This window comes from Chenopodium album, chromosome 11 (genome assembly GCF_948465745.1).
Source record: "Chenopodium album chromosome 11, dcCheAlbu1.1, whole genome shotgun sequence".
Taxonomy (NCBI): Eukaryota; Viridiplantae; Streptophyta; class Magnoliopsida; order Caryophyllales; family Amaranthaceae; genus Chenopodium; species Chenopodium album.
Genome location: NC_137844.1, coordinates 25,168,161 through 25,182,265, shown reverse-complemented (window position 1 = coordinate 25,182,265; position 14,105 = coordinate 25,168,161). Strand labels below are relative to the sequence as shown.

The 14,105-nt window shown below is 37.9% G+C and overlaps 1 non-coding gene across 1 annotated transcript; it reads left to right on the top strand.

Annotated features, from left to right (window-relative positions):
- The first annotated feature begins 13,535 nt into the window (after positions 1-13,535).
- LOC145569715 (small nucleolar RNA R71) lies at positions 13,536-13,642 on the top strand. The gene has a single exon (XR_014096261.1). It is a non-coding gene; the product is annotated as a small nucleolar RNA R71 (small nucleolar RNA).
- Positions 13,643-14,105: the final 463 nt, after the last annotated feature.

Below are 14,105 nucleotides of genomic sequence, written 5' to 3'. Positions count from 1 at the left end.
AGTTTGACTGTCAATCTGATTTTGTTGCTCGTCTTCTCGAACTTCATCGAGTTCGATTTTCCTCCCACTTGTCATTTTGGAAAGGTGCTCCTCCAAAAAGACACCATCGCAAGCAACAAACACTTTGTTCTTGGATTTATTGTAGAAGTAATACCCTTTGGTTTCTCTTGGATAGCCCACAAAGTAAACCTTGTCAGATTTGGGATGAAGTTTGCCAGAAATCAATTTCTTGACATATGCTTCGCATCCCCATATCTTTAAAAAAGACAACCTAGGAGGTTTCTTCGTCCATAACTCGTATGGAGTATTTTCTACAGCTTTTGATGGAGCAAGGTTCAGTGTTACTGTCACAGTTAGAAGTGCGTGTCCCCATAAAGATATAGGAAGATCACTAAGACCCATTATAGATCGTACCATGTCTAACAAGGTTTGATTTCTCCTTTCGGATACTCCGTTCCATTATGGAGTTCCTGGAGGTGTCAATTCTGAAAGTATACCCTTTTCTTTCAGATGGTCATCGAATTCTTGGCTCAAGTATTCACGAACTCGATCCGATCGAAGGGCTTTGATTTTCTTGCCAAGCTGATTTTCAACTTCACTCTGAAATTCTTTGAACTTTTCAAACGATTCAGATTTGTGCAACATGAGGTAGACATAGCCATATCTACTATACTCATCTGTGAAGGTGATAAAATATCGATATCCGTTCCTTGTGGTGGAACTCATTGGTCCACATACATCGGTGTGTATTAGACCCAACAAGTCTCCTACCCTTTCTCCCAACTTGGAGAATGGCTACTTAATCATCTTGCCTAATAAACATCCTTTGCAATTCTCAAACGATTGCAAATTGAAAGAGTCAAGAACACCTTCCTGTAGAAGTTTCTTGATGCGTTTGATGTTAATGTTGCCAAGACGACAATGACACAAGTACGTTTAATTTGACTACATGGTTTTAGCCCTTTTGGCGGTATTATTCACATTATAAACTTGTTTTTCTAAAGAAAGAACATAATGACCATTTTCAGAATGTGCAATACCATATAAAACATTAACGAGATAAAACGAACATTCATTGTCCTTTACTCGAAATTCAAAACCGTTGGCGTCCAACGCCGAAATTGAAATAATGTTTTTGGTAATGTTAGGAACATAAAAACAGTTTTCAAGTTCCAAAACAAGCCAAGAGGCAAAGATAAAGTGAGAGTTCTTACAGATACGGCTGCAATTCTGGCTCCATTATCGACTCGGAGTTCAACCTCTCCCTTCGCTAGCTTCCTAATGTTCCTTAGTCCCTAAGAATTGGAACAAAGGTGTGAGCCACATCCGGTATCTTAACGAATATACCTGATCCAGAAGCAACGGTTCCGTTCTTCTTATCTTCCTTGAACTTGAGGAAATCTCTCTTCCAATGTCCCATATTCTTGCAATAGAAGTATTCGGAATTAGATTTAGAAGATGCTACCTTCTTTTCCTTGTTATCCTTCATAGCTTTAGACTTAGGCGAAAAGGACTTCTTCTTACCTTTCCCCTTAAAGCCTTTCTTCTTTTTGCCTGAGAATTTGAACGGCTTGCCCTTTTTTTATCATGAGCATATCACGCTTCCCCTCATCCTTGATCGTTTGCTCGGCTTGCTTCAACATACCATGAACCTCGATGAGGGTTTTCTCTATGCCGTGCATATTATAGTTCATCTTGAACTGATCATAGCCTTCTTGCAGTGAGTGGAGAACGATGTCAATTGCCATCTCGTTTGAATACCCCGCATCAAGCCTTTCCATGTTCTCAAACAATCCTATCATTTTGAGTACATGTGGACTGACTGGCTCTCCTTTCTTGAGGGTGCTCTCAAGGATCTTTCTGTGGGTTTCAAACCTTTCAGTTCGAGCCTGCTCTAGGGACATGTTCTGCGACTCAGAAATGATCTCAAAAGCTGTCTCCTTTCAAAGAAAGCCTTTTGAAGCTCGGGAGACATTGTGGCCAACATGATGCATTTGACATCCCGATTGGCACTTTGCCATCGGTTTAGGGCAGCCTGAGTCATTGGGAGTCTCGGGAATTTCCTCATTAAGGACATATTCCTTTTGCTCTTGCATGAGAAATATACGCAAGTTCCATTGCCAATCAAGAAAATTTGGCCCACTCAACTTCTCCTTGTCGAGAATTGAGAGCAACGAGAATTGGTTGTTTGAGTTATTTGAAGACATGATTCTACAACTGAAAGAATTTGAAACGAAAAACCATTTATAATACTTAAATAAGATTGAAATCATGTATTTAATCAAACTTTTTTAAATGTCTTATTCACACATTAAAATTGTCCCCATTTGGTGAGAATAAGTCGATTCCAAGATCCAAAGAAACAAAGAGTGGTTAAGCATGCTTTGGCTTGTCTTAACACTCAATCTTCTAAGGTAAGCAACTCTATGATAATGGCTCCAAGCCACTCTTGGTTGGATAAATCATCGCATCTAATGCTCTCTCAACAACTTATCCACTTTGCCACGATATGTTAGGACTCCATCACTCATATCGTCGAGTATAACCAAAACCAACTTGCATACCCGGTATGCCTTATGTATCCTAGGGAGTAATAGTGATGCCTCGCTTTGGCGTAGCCCATCACTACTCTCAATAGGTCGATAAGTGTTGTTTTGGAATGGCAATTTCACTTAATATTTTAGGGACCTAGGGTTTCTATGTTGGTTGATTTAAGTGAACTTAATTAATCACCCCCACATCCGAAATCCTAAACATGCATCTAACATATAATTCAAATATAAATAATCATGAATATATATCGAAAACATAAATAAAGATGCATTTGGCAACTAGCATGACCCCTTGAGTCTTCAAGTCTTCAAGGGACGACTTTTGCAACTTTACGGCTTCGTCTTCCAAGAAACTCTGTCTTCAAGACATTACCATAATTATGCAAATACTAGGATCTACGATGAGGACTAATCTAAATATTAAGGTACAAAAATACTAAACGGTTCGCAGACCGTACTTAGATTTACAAAAATACATCACGGATTGCAGTCCGTATTTTCTATCCTAATCGGGCCCCACTAGTTCCCATTTCATAAAACCTGTGAGAAAATATACATTCCATTCATCCATTCACTATTGGGGAATGGCCCATGCATTTTACAACAATAAACAAGTGACAATACATAAAACATGCGTAAACTATTAACTAATTTAGGTCGTTAATCCAATTAACATGCCTAATTAAAACTAGTCAAAGTTGTTTTAATCGATAATGTAATTTAGCGCAATTAATATTGAAGCTCCCACTAATTTCTGCATCCATCTTAATTAATCCAATTAATTAAGTCAGTAAACCCAAAATTTTGTCAAAATTAAATTTTTCCAATGCCGATCAGAATCGAGGCCTAGCCTTAAAATTTAATTAAAATAACTAAAACCAAAATAATTGATTAAAATAATTAGAACGACAAAATTGCAAATAAACATAGCCTTAAAACGAGGCACAAGTGCTAAGTGAGGGGTTATGCGCACAGCCGTGACTCATGCCAAGCGTCACACCCATAGCCTAGAATGCCGCATACGCGTAGACTCCCTACGGGGCATGCTTACAAGACAAGCCACGAAGGCCACGCAAGCTTGCTGCTGTGCGCATCGTGCCACAAGCTTGTAGCACACCCACACGCACACCTAAGCCGCACAAAGCAATGCACACCATAAGGCTCAACCACACGCAAGCAACCACGACAGTCAAGCCAATGCACAGTAGCCCACATGGCCGGCGTTGCTGCCGCGCCATGGTGCTGCTGGTGCTTCGGCTAGCAGGTCATGCATACTGGCTGTGGCAACAGCCTATGCACGGGCCGCAACAACCACGCAACAGCCACGCACAGGCCGCACTGCTCACCAAGGGGCATTTTGCCCTCGATTTTCGTGCAACACCCCCGGGTTTTTAACCCCTGTTTTGCGTGACTAATTAATTAACTCCAAATTAATTTTAGAATTAACAAAATGAGCCTAAAATGAAAAAATTAATACAAGTCCAACTTAAATTAAAAATTCATTAAGATGAACATACCCAAAATTATTTCCAAGAACCATTCTTTAATAAAAATTGGGTTAACTTGGTGCAACAAAATGAACTAGGGTAATAACTCACTATTAATTTAATTAATTTAAATTAATCATGAGATTTTGACAAAATAAAGGGGATTTGGAATTATGAACACAAATATTCAATTAAAGATTCCAACTTTAACTTGTGAATCCTTGAAAAATTATATCTTCAATATGAAGATAAATGAAATTTCTATCACAAGATTCAAACTTTATGATTCCAATCAACTTAATACATGATTAAATCAAAAGTTCAACAAAAAACTCATGGAATTTAGTAACTCAAAGTTTCAATCACTTTAAACAATTAAATATTAAATCTTTAGTACTTAGAAGCATCGTAGAACAAATTTTTCACATTTAATGCAATGGATTTGCAATTATGTGAAAATATGAACCAATCTTTCAAGCACTAATTACTACCAAGTAACCATGCTTAAAGAGGTTTAAAATTGCATAAAAATTAAGCAAAAAACCAAATATATAACCACCATAAATATGCCAATAAGATTCAAGGTTAGAAAGACGTAAAATTTATCGTCAAAATGAAAAATCCCTCGAAAAAGGCATTTTTGGTCAGATTTTGGCTAAAAACACAACCCTAAAAGGGAAAGCATGAGTGAGATTTGCTCTTCCATCAATGTGGGAGAATTGATTATTCCTTTTATTTTTAAATCAAAAATAAAATTAATTATCAAGTAACTAATAAATCAACAAGTGGCATATTTAGGAGAAGAGTTAGGTGGGGAACACAAGGAGGGGAGGGGACCAAACTTGATCCCCAAAGAGCTCCATTTGGTCGGCCATGTATCCCCATACATGACCAATCCCCGACTGCCACGTGGCACCCCAAGAGGAGCACCAAGGCAGCCGGTTTTGGGCTGCTGCCATGGCCCAGCATCTGCGGCCAAGGCGCGGCTTGAGGATGTAGCCTCAGCCCAGCTAGCTGTTGACCTTGGTTGCGGTTGTTACCCTTGGCCGGCTGCTGTGGCTAGCAACATGCTAACCGTGGTCTGCTAGCATCCACCAGCCAGCCTAGGCTTGGCTTGGTGCATCCTAGGCATCTGTTTGCTCGAGGCATTCCGATTATAGGGGTATTTCGGTAAATTGTTGATTTATTAGTAATTTTACCGTCTCGTCCTTTATTTTTTCGACTCGACTTCCGGCGCTCAGATTCGACGCTCCAAGCTCGAATTTTTGACGTCTAAGTATTAATTACTCGAGTGACTCATTAATTCTTTCCGAATTAATTTGTCACGTCGGCTCGTTAGTTGCTTGGGTGTGACCCGAAGGGTTCAGTCAAGATTAAGCTATAATATTAATTATACATCAATATTACTGATCGAAAGCGGCCTCCACCTAGACATTCCGATCACTTGACCTCACTGAATAATTAGCTTTCAAATATTTCCGAACCCTCTATCGGAATAATACACTTGTTCGAAGGAAACCATTCCTATAAAGTATGTCTTCACGGAGATCTCGATGCCAACTCGATCGGTGATGGATCACATCCATTCCTATAAAACTCTTAAAGATTTGCACAAATGACTAATATTACACTAAACAAAATGTCGAAGCTAAGAAAGGACACCATATTCAGTTATAGATAGAAATAATTTCTAAACGTCTTTTCAAGTATATGTCTAAGGCTCTTAGCCTCAGTGGGAGCTAAGTGGCTCAGTGGGAACTTGGTAACTCATTAGGAGCATAATGGCTCGATAAAGGCTAAGATAGCTCAAATGAGAGCTAACTGTTTGTTTCACAATGAACTTTTAACCAAAGACAATATACATGTCTCTTTGTAAGCATACAAGTGAGACTAAAGGCATATTTGAGAACATAATGTTTATTGCTCTAATTGGTGTCTTTCTGGAAAGTATCACATTTCCAAGATGACAAGTGGGAGGAAAATGAACTCGATGACCGATGACCATCGAGCATAGAAACAAACTTGAACTGTGAATATCGAAAGACCCAAAAGGGCTTCATGAGAATGATTGATCAAGAATACTCAAAAGGAATTTACAAGTGCCTTAAAAGAGAATTTATTACTTACAAAACATCAGAAATGATGCAGTAAAATCAACATAATCAAAGGGCTTTGAAAGCACCTTGAAACTCAGTGTCTGATGCAATTACCCCGTATATAGAATCACCAAAGGTTTTGATAGAATCCTATAAATTTCTATTAAGTTAGAAACAAACCTAAGACTTACAAGCATACTATTTACTATAAGATGGTAACGGAATAATGTCTTTTAAATTAGCTACTACAAATCCAAATTCCGAATAATGGTTAAAGGCCATAAAATCTGAAATAGACTCCATGTTTGAAAAGCTTAAAACTTAATTAATTTGCATGAAGGGTAAAAGACCAATCGATCGCAAATAAGTTTTCAAGGAAAAAACTAACAAATGTGGAAATGTATATGTATATATAGCTAGATTGGTTGAAAAGGATACAATTAAATTCATAGCGTTGATAAAACCCTATTCACCAATCAGAATGCTCAACTCTTTTCGTGATTATTCTTGCAAAATTGCACATATGAATATATGGAAAAATAGATACCAAAACTGCCTTCCTAAAATAGGATTTTGAAAGTGACTATGAAAATAGTCTAAGGGTTTTGAAAATCTTAATAATGCTAGATTTGAAAGCAAGCTCAAGAAATCCATTATGGGATTGAAGGTAGCATTGCATAAAGGAATTGGAATGTGTTTTCTCATAAAGTTAATAAATGGATTGGCTTATGAAGAGACATAGAAATTTTTATGGATAAGAAGTTACTGGGAGCAAGAGTCAATCATATAAGGTCAAACAAGAAGTTCATGAACTCTGTTATAAATTAACTATCAAATGCTGAATGCTTAAATTTGAAAGTATTTTCGACAATGGACCAAGCTAAAAGCGATACTTAGTACATATTGGGAATTAAGAGCTATGGTATAAACTTAATTAAATGTTTAAACGAGTAAAGAAATTTACCATGTTAAACATGAAGGACATTGAAAGGATTTCGACCCATATGTATAAAACTAAGTAAATGTTTAAACTATGTATAAGCTAGGATAAATACGAAATCAAACAAGAAAGACTCTAGTAGAGACTCTTAACAATATCACACAGCAAATAGTTTAGCAAGAATCAGTGAAACTGGATGAGGTAAAATGTCACATGGATGGAATATGATTGAGAATCACTCTACAATTAAATCCATCATGTACGCTAAAATATGGAATCGTCACACAATTTACATGCTTAAAGCATGAGAAGTATAAAGTACGAATCAAAATAAATCTAAGTAATGGATCATTAGATTATGATCAAGAACATCCAAAGTACTTGAATAAGTAAAAGGGATGAGTTCTTGACGCGTGGAAACAAATATAATTTGAGAATTGATGTTGCAAGCACATCCTTAGGAAGGATCAAGATCCTTAACAAGGAAGCCATTTATAAGCACGAGCTAAAATGCGTCGTGGCTTGAGAATGGCAACATGGATGTGTATCCATGTGTAATGTGTAGAAAGTTAAGGTAAATTTCCATGATCACAAGTGATTAGGGTATCCCGTATCATTGTAAGCCGTTTGGAGTGAAACCTAAGCAAACCATCATCCCGAAATCTACTAAAATATATGTTGAGAGTATTGTTGCCTTAAAAGCAATAATAAGGAAGATGTTAAATGGAAAGTTCGTTGTTGAACGTTAATGATTGTAGGTTATCAAGTCGAAGATCTCAGATCATGAAAATGAGTGGGAGCCATCACTTGGACAATAAATCCTAAATCACATATAATCCATAACACTCTCAAAATTTATTATCTTATTGTGAAAATGATCGATAATGAAGATGCTAAGATTTGCAAAGTAATCATAACTAAAGCTATGCAATAAGTTAACGACAACATTCACAATTGCATGAATGAAATCAAGCATAGTAAAATATAGGATGATTTCTATTAATGTTTTGTGGAGAGCATTACTGACAAGATAAAGTCGTATCACCCAATCAAAAGAATTACCTAATTCCTCTAACTAAAGTAGATAGGGAAGTAGGGTCGAACCATAGGGAAACAAGTCAATTTATTCGTAATTAATTAAAATAATCTAAATTATTAAGTAACCAAATTGTTGATGTAAAAATAATTAAACTAAGGAGATTAAAGTAAAGAGAAATCAATTAATAAAGACCTAGGGTATAGGTTCACCAAAAAATAATATTCCAGGGTAAACATAATAATCAATCATCAATGCATCAATTAACCAGATCATAAAGAGCTTTCGCTACATATTACAATCACAAAATTAATTTATCGGTATTGAATCGCATTTCTCGATCTTGACTTAACCATTTATAAATTAACCTACCTATTAAAACTAAACCTAAACATCAATTCTCATCTCTCGAATCTCGAATCAATATTTCATAACTCATACAATTAAACTAGACTTAAATCCAATTGCATAGCATTAAATTAATCAATAGGAAATTAATCAAGCATTGACAGTCAACAACAATAAATTACCCCTTCATACTATTTATGGATCCCCACAAACCCTAGAAAGAAAACACACATAATTAAATCTAAGCTAATCAAAACAAATAAACAAGACATGAAGAATTAAAGAAATGAAATTACTAAAAATAATAGAGAAGAAATCGTTACCAAAGTTAACGGAAATAATGAGTTGAACAAAGTTATAGAGAGAGAAAACAAGAGAGAAGTTTTAGCTTAAGAAAAGATTAAACTAATGAAATAGAGGTAATTGGATCAAAAGCTAGTAAAAAATATTTATACAAACTCTAAAAATCCTAATTAGAAACTAAGTAAATACGTAAAAAAACACTCCTCCAAGACACGCGCCCAGTCGGGCGAAGCACCGCCCGGCCGGGCTCGCCTTTTTGTCTTCGAAGGTTCTCTCGCGCTCGGTTGGGCGCGCCTTTGGGCGAAGAACATCATTCTTCTTCTTCCTCCCCGCCCGGCCGGGCGCGCCTTCAGGCGAGCTCCCATCTGGACGGGCGAAGCCCTGGGCCTCTAACGGACTATCGTTTTGGGCTAATTACTTGGCCCAAATGCTAATTTCCTCCATGGGGCTTGAATCACTCGGTCTAATGCCTCGGTTTCTCCTATATCAAGCCCTTAATCACCGGGTTGATGACTCCAACCGGCCTTGGGCTACGAAAGATGGTCGTGGCCTTCTAATGCTCGTAATTACTCCAATAAATCTGGGAAAGTACTCCAAGTGTGCAATTTCCTACAAAACTCAACCAAAACTACGAAGACGCTAGAAAACACAAATTAGTAATAAAAGTGGCTCTAAAGAGCCAAAAACACTACTAACTATGACCAAGGGACGAGGATAAATCACTATACAATATAGACATATCAATCTCCCCCAAACCGAACCTTTGCTTGTCCTTAAGCAAAGAGCTCATCAATGAATAAATAAAACATGCCTCACCCCATATAATCAAAATCAAGAACAACCAATTCAAGGCAAATTTAATAAACATGCTCCAATATCAACCAATCTCATCCATCCGATTACTCATCCTCCCTAACAATTGTCAAATAGAGCAAACCACAAGAGCATATAGAATTCAAGACTAGTGCTCACACACTCAAACTCTCATTTATGTGGCGAGTAAAAGATGTACTCTATCACTATCCATCCCAACCCCTTTATATGTGAACAATGCCCTCCCAACTCACACTCCCGTGTGTTTAAGAAACCATGCACTCAACCTAATTGTCGACTCGAAATATGTCAAATCGTTCTTCGCAGTGATAAACAACTAATTTCACATTCACACAACTCTATGCACAAAGGTTGGAAGGTCTTTAAAGCTTGTAATGTAAGGATAGGGTAAAGGGAAGGATAAATTTAGGAAAATGTGAGAGTAAAGCCATGCTTAAGGGAGCCAAATCCTAATAAAATCCAAGGTCAAAAATAAAATAATGACTAAACAACTCCAACATACTCAACTCCACCAAAAATTCACCAAATACAACTCCAATCAAAACAATAATTCCCAATACTTACAATTTCACTCTTAAAAATATAACAAAGTAGAACTTGAGTGAATAAACAAACTTTAACTTTCAAACATGATTTTTCTTCATTGAAACTCATTTTTTTTATTTTTTTCAACCTTCTCTTAGAACATTTGAACATTCAACACTTTTTTTTTTCTTTTTTCTCTTTTTTTTTTCTTTTGAAGTTCACTTAATTTTTCACTTTTTTTTCTTTGAACTTTTTTTAATTTTCACTATCATGCTTTATTTTTTTTCAAGAAATTCCACTTTCAAAACCATCAAAAACAAAACACAATCAAGAACAAAACAACTTCTCATAACCACCCAAATTGTGCAAATAATAAGCACACCACAAACTCCCTCACCTCACTCACTAATATTTCCCCCAAGCCAAGCTTGGGACTAGTAACCAATGGGGAAAAATCGACTTGTAATGTGGCTAACAAATAACAAATAGTCAAGGCAACAACATGGGTAGCAAGAAGGGAATAAATGTATCTAATTTCATCTGATGGCTACCTAAAGAACAAATGCCTTCGTCCTCATTAATGTGCATAATATTGAGAAATACAAACATTACTCAAAGTTGCAAACCAATACTCAAATTCATTGACATACCAGGAACTATCACACAATTCCTAACCAAATCAACTAGTCAAGCACCATATTCACAAGTAGTTGGGCAAAATTGACGCATGTTAGGGCATCCAAGCAATCAAACATCAAATCATGGCTAACCTATCCACAATGTTCATCATCATATACCAAGAATCAAAACAATTTTTAAGTATGGGGCACAGGGAAGCATGATTTACAATTCATTGAAACGTATTTTTACATTTTTTTATTTTTTTGTTTTTTAATTTTTTTTGTATTTTTTCATTTTTTTCAAAGCAATTAAACTATACTAGAAAGCAATAAATAAGAGAAACACACCAAAAACAAGAGAAAGAGAAGAAGAAAGATACCAACATCCAAAAATCTCCCCCAAGCCAAGATCAGACAATGTCCTTATTGGCTCGGGAACTAGCTCAACATGGCTAATCCTCAGCATCCTCATCCATGCAGCCAGATCCGCCGCTACCACCTGCACCACCAGATGAACTACCAAAAAAATAGTTAGGGTTATAAGTCCCCCCCCCCCGGAGGCCCCCCAAAAGGAATGTCTTGGCCATATCCATGAAAGGCCTAATAGTCCGTGTAAATGCCATGGGAGGTGGGATCGATGTATCCTTGAGGTGGTTCCTGAAACCAGTCGGGGTAGAAAGCATCGTCGGGAATAGCACCCCGACGAGCATAATCATCAAACATGGGGTATAAAGCCCTACCTTGGTTTCTCTCTATATAGCCCAACTGTTGGTCTATAGAACCAACCATCTGTCTAATCTCCCCATAAGACCTCTCAATACGGCCTAGGGCATGTCCTATGCTCTATAAATCCCAAACGGTCTCGGAATCTGCCTAGGGGGAGGTGGAGGCATATGAGGTGGTGATGGCACCACTACGGGCTCAGGCTAGGGTGGTGGTGGCGGTGGTGCTCGCCTTTGGGAATGGGCAACTCATCATAGTTATAAGACTCTTGTGTAGGGGGAAAGGCGGTCAACTCGGGGTTAGGAAGAGGAAAGACACGTAAAGGAGGCTCCATTCCTACCCTAATACACCAATAGGTGATTTATTGGCTATCCAACTCTACCAAATCCAAACTCTCAAGGTACCTAGTGGTCATATAGGTGTCCCCTCCACAATTTGTGAAACCTTGAGTCCTAGCTTCATTGAACCCGGCTTTCTTAACCGCTATTCTAGTAACAAGGCCTCCTAAACGGATAGGGGTCCTAGTGGTGGTACTAGCGGTGGCATGTCTACTCAAGTGGTAGATAATATATCTACCTATGTTCAATTTACCATACCGAAACACATAGTGTCCTATAATTGCTAGTTCGTTGGTTTGGGACGAAGTGGTGAATAGGTCGGGCACTAGCATGTTGGGAGTTAGGGGCCGGCAAACCAGTTAAAACACGATAGATATCTTCCATTTTATATTGTTCATGCCAATGGTGGGGGTGTTCAGATTCCAAATCAAACAATTTACAAAATTCGATATAAGTTAAACTAATATTTCTATTATTCAACCTAAAATACAAATTAGGACCATTCTTACAATTAACAACATTCAAAGAGGACAGAAATTCACATGTTAATTCACGAAAGGTAGAATAATGCATGTCAACGAATTTTCTCATTCCTATGTCAATCATGAATCTCCTAACATGATTATACAATCCTAAAGCCTCAAGAGTAAGGAGGTGTAACCATCGAGAAGGTATTACCTCACGCTCATAGAGCTTGATGAGCCGTTCCCGTTGGGTTTCCTTTGTTATTCTGATGCTTGGCCACTGAGGAAGTTGCAATTCCGGGTCATAGCCTTGGTTTGAGCTTGAACCACGCCCCCCTTGTGTTCTTGGCCTCTTTGACGCCATTTTTGAATATGGGTTTGTAAAAAGTTTGTTTAAAATTGGGAAAAATTGGTGTAGAAATGTAGAGGATGAAGAGAGGAGAAAGAATATGTAAAATTTTTGGATTTGGGTGAAAATTGGAGAGGAGATCTTAGAGAGAAGGTAAAGGTTTTAAGGTTTTAGAGAGAGAAAGAATGAGGAAAGAAAAATAAAGAGGAAAGGAAGAAGAAGGAAGAAGAAACAAGAAGAAGAAAGGGGGAGTCGGGTGAGACGTGCTCGGTCGAGCGGTCCCGCGCCTGGTCGAGCGATCTAAATTTTTAAATTTTTGAACCTCTCGCGCCCGGTCGGGCGCCAGCTCGCCTGATCGGGCGAGCCACCCCTTTTAAAAATTCCACTTCTCGCGCCCGGTCGGGTGCGCCTTCGCCTAGTCGGGCGAAAATTGTGGAATTTTCCACCCTACACTCGCGCCCAATTAGGCAGAGCTTCCCCCAGTCGGGCGATTTTCTTCCTTTTAAGAACTCTCTTCTCGCGCCGGTCGGGCGGAGCATCGCCTAGTCGGGCGCGCTACAGCACTAAAATCCGATTTTTTCTTTTATTTTCTCCAAATTTTCATAAAAAGCTTCATTAGTATTATTGACAGCAGAAACATTGGCTACAGAATTAGGAACAACATTTAGATTATCCAGTTTTTGGCAAATAGATGATAACTGAGCCTGCAAAAGGATACAGAATCAACATTATGTTTTCCTTTGTTAGCAAACCCTCTAGGATTCCCATATTGGGAATTATGAATTGCCATATCTTCGATAACTTGACCTGCATTATCAACATTAAGATTTATAAACCTCCCACTAGCTGCAGAATCTAGAATTGTTCTAGATGTCTTTCCAAACCCATTGTAAAAAGCTTGAATCAACTACCATTATGCTAAATTATGGTGGGGGCATTCTCTCTGCAGATCCTTAAACCTTTCCCAAGCCTCATATAGAGTTTCATCTGGCTCTTGGGCAAAGTTTTGAATTGCACTCCTTAGTAAAGCTGTTCTTTCTACAGGGTAATATTTGTTATAAAAATTTAAAGCAAGAGTTTCGCATTCGGTAATACCAAGTGCAGTTCTATTCAAACCATTAAACCACAGTTTAGATTTTCCACATAAAGAAAAGGGAAAAGAATCTCCTTGATTTGGTCTTGCGTGACCCCAGCTTGCCTAATGGTATTGCAATATTGACAAAAATCTGCAACGTGAAGATTAGGATCTTCACCCTTAGCTCCAATGAATAAACTAGGGCGTAATCTCGAATTGCACTCCATCAAGAGCCGGAGTAGGAGTGAGATGTGGAAAATCCATTAGTGACGGCTGCGAATAATCGCTGAGATTGCGAGCTGGAGGTGGTAGTGGTGTTGTCATCTTTGATTTAGGTTCTGAAGAAACTTCCAAATCGCTAGAATTAGACGGGGGTTCCAAAGGTGGATTACCTTCAGAAGTGTCTCGTACCTGT